An 8,461-nucleotide genomic window follows, 5' to 3' on the forward strand; every position below is an offset into this window, starting at 1 on the left:
GACTTGCCACGTGTCAAAATCTCAGAGACAAATCAACGGTCCAAAAAAATATGAGTGGAACTCCTTTCAAAACATTTTTTAGCACCATAGGTAGACTTTAACCTCAACTCGAAGCTCTCTAATGGCCGACAAGTAGGACCAAACCCTAATTTCTCACTTAGAATAAGGACCATGTCCTAATTTGTTCAACAACTAAGGGGTTGTTTGTTTTTTGGTTTTTCAGCGTTCAGAGGCACTGAAACATAAGTTTTCAGCGTTCTCAAAAGTTGTTTGTTTTCCCAATTGTCTTAAGCGTTCAACGCCAAAATCGTCTTCAGCATTCTGCGGTCTCACAGCTCCTGAATGCTGAAATGAGAAACGTGAAGCACTTGTTTCCTCTCTTGCCCCTAATCAACCGCCACTCCTTTTCTCCAATGGATTACCAGTCATGAAGAAACAAAGAACACCAACCTACCAACAAAATCTCCATTGATCTCCTCAAAACCACTTCCTTCAACAATCCATAGACCCTCACATCTCAAAAACCCAAAACCCATTTCCATAACTTCTTCATTTAATAGCTCACTTGACTGAAATATATGTAGTGATAGGTGTTTGTAGATAGAGAGAATAGATGAAAAACAGAAATGCCGCATCTATGTAATGTGCTCTCTACCCAAATAAGAATGGAAATTCAGATGGGCATGGCTGCATGAGTGGGCCTCAGACCATCCGCCTTATGACTGATCTGCTTGGTTTATCTTACAGTTCTTGGTGTTCTTGTTTTTGCAAACTATTTGTTGGATTAAGAAACGCTATAAGTGACCCTTTTTTTCAGCTCTATTTCTTGTTGCATTTATCTATGTTTACTTAATACATATGAGGATCAGTAATTGGGAATATTACTGAAGGTTTAGTCCTTGGTCTAATTTATTTGATACAAGACCTGCAAACCATAGAGGTTATTGGTACCCAAATTGCTGCTATAAGTGGGTTAGTTCGGAAGAAACGTTGAACTCACGCTTTCATTCAAAATTTCTGATCATACATTTATTTTTTAGTAGATAATGCACATGTTTATAGTTTAATACTTAATTTCACTTTTTGATTGTAGAAGGTCTACAGTTAGAATTTGAATGGAAAACATCAAAATTATTCTTATATGACTCCACTCTTTAATCAAGAATGTTAAGAGATAAACGCTTTTTTGGTTTCCCCCTTGAAAATTTATGAAAATGTTGTGCTTTAGAACAAAGGTAAAACTAAACTGATTCAAAAGCATCATTCTTGCACCGAGTTTGAGTCATACATTTGGACCCGAGGTAAAATTGATAACAGGGGTAAAATTGTCCAAATGATTTATATTCAAAGATTCGTGAGCGTGTCATTCGATAGAAAACAAACATGTTTTTCAGAGTTAAGCAATCAGCATTTAGCATTCAGAAGGTGGGTCATTCAGCATTCAGAGGCTCAAAAAAACAAACGACCCCTAAAACTGAAGAAGATGAATTGAGTTTTGAGAACTGTTTAGAGTATTGGGCGAAGAAAGGGAAGTAAACAAAAAGAGTTAAATTTGTTTCCCAATCAGATTGTGAAGATGATGATTCATAATAATCAATTAACATAGAAGGACTATAATCATAAAAGTAATAGTCATAACATGAAGATTTAGAAAAAGTTTCGATTTGAATTTTGATAATGATAAAGTAGTTGAATAATTCTCTTCTGAATAAGAAAGATTTTCTGAACAAGCTAGAGCATAGTACAAAATATCAGGATATGGGTATTTATCGATATTCAATTTCTGGATATATATCGTGGATATCCTCCTCTTTAGGGATATTTGATATTGTTTCACATGCAAATATCGTAGATATATCCAAAATATCAACAAATATCATAGATATTGTAGATATTTCTTGATATATCATGATAAATTATTTATATTTATTTAAAATATAATGATAAATATTAAATAAAATTATTATATACACCAAATATCGCCAAATATCTCTAAATATCGCAAAATATCCTCAAATATCACAAATATCATCGAAATATTACTGATATTTGCAGTCGTATATATCTCTGAACATATCGTGATATTTATATATATTTTTCTGAAATCTAAATAGATATCCCCAAATATCACGATATATCAGAATATTTTGTACTGTGAACTAGATTACTAGACTGTATTTTGAAAGTGAAACTGATATGGCTAAACCCATCCAAATTAAGCACTTGATTATCAGCGAAATAAAAAATCCTCTCCATACTAGTCAAACATCTCTCAACTGGATAATCTCCATAACTCCCACAAGGCTTACACCCAACAAAATGAGTAACAAATGGCCACCTCTCATCACCCAATCCCAGGTGATACTTCTCAATCATCTCCTCATATCGATCAACCAAACCCGCCCAATACCCATGTAAATAATAAGAAGTTACCGAAAACAGTTTATCTATCCACTCATCCTTCTTCGAAATCAACAAATAAATCAATGCAGATTGATCATTAGCTTCAAAAAGCAGGTCTACCTTTTATATTAGCAGTTAAAACTTTCCCAACCTCATCTCTAATGGGTCATTTCGGATCCATAGGTGCCCAAGCATCAAGCAAATCCAAATACCACTGACAATTCCGAAACAAAAAACTGCTTGTATTCAATGCAATCCAACTCCTCTGATTATAAGGATACCCATGAACAGCTAAATTAAAACCATCATATTTCCGAACAGGAATCTCAAACACCATATATGTAAACAATGCATCACTATCCATCCACCAGATCCATTCAACTTATAGATGTGACAACATAAGTCGATCTCCTTATCAACGACAGTTTCGCCAAGTACCCAACTAATTGGATCGAAGCTTCTTAGTTGCGGAACGAATGTATGATCAAGATGATTATTATCCGCCTTTCGTTTTCTTCTAAAACTCGTGATTTCAGTCATTGTAATTGTTTTTGTTTTCTAGATCTGGAATTTATATAGAGATGATTTTGAGAGACAGTGAGAGTGAGAGAGGCAGGTGCCGACTATCAAAGTCTGTAAAATCTTTCGGTGATGATACCAAAGGTCTGGGCTCGAATCGCCTGCATCAAAGAGAGTTACTGATCTAATTTAAAACAGACTTACCAATAAATAAATAAAAAGTGAGAGAGAACGATATTTTGGAGAGAGAGAAAGTGGAGTTAGAGATAAGGTGTGAAAGAAGTTGGACGCTCAGGGGCATTTTTGACATATCAAAAGAGTAAGCAGCATGACCACAGACGGTCAATTAGCAGAAATAGGACCAAAACATAATATTTCAGCATTTCTAAACTAAAATCTAATTACTATAGTAATAATAGGACCAATGTCTAAAATATCCCCATTATGTATGTTGTAAGTAAGAACTAGTTGAGTTTTGTCGCATATTGTTGGCATGAGCCATAGCGGTTGAGCTTTACAAAGAGGCTCAATTCGAGCCATTATTGTATGTATGTAAGGCCGAGTCCAATGACTTCCTATCCCTATAAAAATGGAGAATAAGTTGATGATTTTACCTCCCTATCCGTAAAACACTCTCTATATATATATGAAGTGATATTGAGGAATATAGAGTAGATTCTACACCATTTCATTTGGTGTAGAAAAAATTTTACTTTTCATTTTGTTCCAGGCCAGTTAAATAAGGACCAAATCTAAAACAACCACAACTTCACTTACAAAATAATTTAAAACCTAATCTTTTGTGTATATGATCTACTAACCATAAATAACATCTCTACAAAAATTCAACTCCTTTTATATTCTCTAACTTAGATAAATATTGTTGTCCACTTTTAAAAAATATCCAACGGTTCAGAAATATCTAGTTTTTGCAATCATCTTTTGCCAATGTTAAAAATTGTTAAACGAGTTAAATTTTTGTCTAAAATATATATATATATATATATATATATATATATATATATATATATATATATATATATATATATATATATATCGACTTCGAATCAGATCCTACAAACGGGTATCGTTATATTAAATTATTTTAAAAAATATTAGCAACTATGCACAACTATGAGATATGAAAATTATATTGATCACTCATTCAATTTCCTTGCACCACTCTCTATAAAAAGAAAGCACCAAACCTTGATAAAACTCATCGACTTATTTTTGTTGTTAGGTTATTTAATAATAGAAGTTTGATTGAAATTTTGTGAGAATACCCAATATGGCGAAGATGATATTCAAGCTACTTGAATAGCAAGACATTCTCAATCATAATAAAAGAATTATAATAAACACTACTTAAAATGCAAAACTATAATTGTCGAGACATTATATTCTCCCTACATACAATACAACTATGTTTGGGGTTACTTCAATGCATTTGCATCAAGTTTTCGATTTTACATTAATTATTCTTTGATGCTAGTTCAATGTAGTTGCATCTAGTTTCCGATTTCCCATTAATTATTCTTTGAGGTTAATTCAATGTAGTTGTATCAAGTTTCTAATTTTCCGTTAATTATTCATTAAGGTTAATTCAGTGTAGTTGCATCTAGTTTTCAATGTTTCGTTAATTATTATTTGAGATTAGTTCATTACATTTGCATCCAAGTTTCAATTTCCCGTTAATTACTCTTTGAGGTTAGTTTAATACATCTGCAACCAATTTATGATTTCCCGTTAATTATTTCTTGAGGTTAGTTCGCATCTGGCTTCCAATTTCCGGTTATTTATGCTTTGAGGGTAGTTCGATGCAGTTACTATACATCCAGTTTCCGATTTCCAGTTAACTATTCTTTGAGGTTATTTCAATGCATTTGCATCCAGTTCCCAATTTTCCGTTAAATATTCATCAAGGATATTGCATCCAATTTCTGATTTACCGGCCTATTAGTTAATCTATGATTTTAGTTTAATGCAGTTGCATCCAGCTTCCAATTTTCTGTTAATTATTCTTTGAGGTTAGTTCAATGTAGTTGCATCCAATTTTCAATTTTCCATTAATTGTTCTTTGAGGTTAGTTCAATGCAGTTGCATCCAATTTCTGATTTCCCGTTAATTATTCTTTGAGGTTAGTTCAATGCATTTGCAGCAAGTTTTCGATTTCCCGTTAATTATTTTTTTAGGTTTATTTGTTCAATGCAGTTGTATCAAATTTATGATTTCCCGTTAATTATTCATTGAGGTTAGTTCAGTGCAGTTGCATCTATTTTTCGTAGTCTTTAGATTAGTTTATTGCATTTGCATTCAGTTTTCGATTTCTTATTAATAACTCTTTGAGGTTAGTTCAATACATCTGCATATAGTTTATGATTTCTTATTATTTATGCTTTGAGGTTAGTTCGATGCAATTTCATCCAGTTTCTGATTTTCCGTTAACTATTCTTTGAGGTTATTTCAATGTATTTGCATCTAGTTTCTAATTTCCCGCCAATTATTCTATGAGGTTAGTTCAATGCAGTTGCATTCGGTTTTTGATTTCATGTTAATTATTTTTTGAGGTTAGTTCAATGCATTTGCATCCAGTTTCTGATTTCCTGTAATTATTATTTGAGGTTTGTTAATTTGATGCATATTTGCATACCCTTTCCGATTTTCCGTTAAATATTTTTTAAGGATTTGCATCCAATTTCTAATTATCCGTTAGTTATTCTCTGACGTTAGTTTAATGCAGTTGCAGCCAGTTTTCGATTTCTAGTTAATTACTTTTTGAGTTTAGTTTATTGTATTTGCATAAAGTTTTCGATTTTCCGTTAATTACTCTTTGAGCTCAGTTTAATGTATTTGAATCCAGTTTTCAATTTCCTTTTAATTATCCAATGTGGTGTGTAATACCAACTTTCTAATGATCCATTTGTAGTGTCTTTGCAAACATGACATAAAAATAAATTATGTTTGATTTACTATATGGGATCATCAAAGATTATCCAGTTCCCGATTTCTCATTAATTATTCTTTAAATTATACCTGACTCACTATGTGGGATCTTCAAAGATTATCTACGAACGGGTCATGTCACATTAATTATTGTGAAAAATATATACAACTATATATGCAAAACTATTATATGCAAATATTGTATTGATCACTTATCCAAATTTCTTATAACATGAAAACCCCACGTACTCTCTAGTAAAAAAAATAACTCGCCATTGATAAAGCATTTCAACTTCATTTTGTTATTTAATAATAGAAGTTTGATTGAAGTTTTGTGAGATTGTCTAATAAGACGAAATTCATATTAATGCTACTCAAATAGCAAAGTGTTTCCAATCATAAGAAAAAAGGTAAGATAAACACCGTTTTAAATGCAAAACTATGTATACCTATCGAAATATTCCCACAACATATAACATAACTATATTTTGAGGTTTGTTCAATGCATTTGCATCCAGAATCTGATTTTTCTATTATTTATTTTTTGAGGTTAGTTCAATGCAGTTGCATCCAGTTTCCGATTTCTTGTTAATTATTCTTTGCAGTTAGTTAAATGCATTTGCATCCAATTTCCAATTTCCTGTTAATTGTTCTTTGAGATCAGTTCAATGCATTTGCATCCAGTTCTCGATTTCCCGTTAATCATTCTTTGAGATTAGTTTAATACATTTGCATCTATTTCCGATTTCTCGTTTATTATTCAATGAGATTGCATTTGCATCTAGTTTCTGATTTCTCATTAATTATTGTTTGAGATTAGTTCAATGAATTTGCATCCAGTTTCTGATTTGTTGTTAATTATTTCTTGAGGTTAGTTCAATGCATTTGCATCAAATTTATTTTTTGAAATTAGTTTAGTGTAGTTGCATTCGGTTTTCAATTTCCCGTTAATTATTTTTTAAGATTAGTTTCACGCATTTGCATCCAGTTTAAATTGTTATTTATTTATTTATTTTTTTAAGTTAGTTCAATATAGTTGTATCCATTTTTCAATTTCCCATTAATTTAATCTCTGAGGGTTATTTCAATGCATTTGCATCCAGTTTCCGATTTTCCGACAATTATTTTTTTATGTTAATTCGATGTATTTACATCCAAATTTTGATTTCCCGTTAATTATTCTTTGAGGTTAGTTTAATGCAGTTGTATCCATATTCCGATTGTCAATTAATTACTTTTTAAGATTAGTTTAATACTTGCATGTGCATCCAATTTCCGATTTCCCGTTAAATATTATTTGAGGTTAGTTTGATCTATTTGCATTTAGTTTTCTATTTCCCGTTAATTGTTCTTTGACGTTAGTTTCATGTAGTATTATATATATTTTAAAATATTTGTCATTATTGGTTTGCCGTTATTTTTTTTTTTCATTTTCTATTATATATTTTGTGATATTACTTTTTGTATTATTTAGTTTTTCACATGTAATTTGTTTTGGTTTGGTTTGGTATATAATTTATTTAAGCCCAACGTCCACTTTAACTAAATCAATAGTTATATAATTTATTTAAGTCAACGTCCGCTTTAATTGAATCTTGTTATTCCACTAAAATTGGAAATTATAAAATGCAGAAATTTAATTGAAATATGTCATAATTATTATTGCTGGAATTGTAGTTTTTGAAATCCTTAATTATGACTAAATGTCTAAAATCCCACAGTGGATGACACATCAAATTGATCCAACTTTATTTGTTAGACCCATATATATAGTGCATACAATACAATTTTATTTGTTTTGGGTGTACATCCGTACTGTTACTTATTTTATGATTAGTTTTGTTTTTTTCCATTTTTCTCATTCACATGTGTGGTTAACAAATGCATAAAGTAAATGTTCAAGCAACTCAATTTATTTTTTCCTTTGTTCTTTCATAGTTTCATTGTCATTTTCTAGAAAGAAACTTTGTTATGTTAAACTTCACCTGAGATTAGTGTGAAAACTATTCCTTGTGGCGTAAGAGTTTTAGGAAAATCGTTTTTGGCTGAAATATTGTTTTTAGCAATGGAAAAGTTGGAGACTCTGTAAAACTCTAGATGGGATTGATTATTTATTTATATCTTACTTGTTCGTAATTAGTAATAGAGTTTAGAAAAACCTAGAGTCTCTGTGAGTGTTCCAAAAAATAGATTGGTGAGGGTATAGTTATAATATATATCTAAGGATTTTTTTTTTTTTTTTTTTTTAATTAGTATTAGAGTTTACAACAAATTGGAGACTCTATGAAACCTTGAAAAATATAGCCAAGAGGGTATAGCTATAATATATACTAGCTTTCGAACCCATCCTACGAACGGATGTTGTTATATTAAATTATTCTAAAAAATATTATCAACTATGTAAAACTATGAGATATGGAAATTATATTAATCACTCATTCAAATTTCTTGCACCACTCTCTATAAAAAGAAAGCACCAAACCTTGATAAAAGCCATCGATTTATTTTTGTTGTTAGGTTTAATAATAGAAGTTTGTGAGAATGTCCAATGTGGCGAAGATGATATTGAAGCTACTTGGATAGCAAGACATTC

The 8,461-nt window shown here is 30.9% G+C and overlaps 1 pseudogene across 1 annotated transcript; it reads right to left on the reverse strand.

Annotated features, from left to right (window-relative positions):
* Positions 1-1,062: 1,062 nt before the first annotated feature.
* Positions 1,063-3,462, reverse strand: LOC147487763 (putative xyloglucan 6-xylosyltransferase 3; annotated as a pseudogene). Its single transcript, XR_015202798.1, has 3 exons — positions 3,328-3,462; positions 3,062-3,083; positions 1,063-2,863 (listed from the first exon to the last, which is right to left on the reverse strand). The product of XR_015202798.1 is annotated as a putative xyloglucan 6-xylosyltransferase 3 (transcript).
* Positions 3,463-8,461: the final 4,999 nt, after the last annotated feature.

Source organism: Coptis chinensis, chromosome 7 (assembly GCF_015680905.1).
Source record: "Coptis chinensis isolate HL-2020 chromosome 7, ASM1568090v1, whole genome shotgun sequence".
NCBI classification, from domain to species: domain Eukaryota; kingdom Viridiplantae; phylum Streptophyta; class Magnoliopsida; order Ranunculales; family Ranunculaceae; genus Coptis; species Coptis chinensis.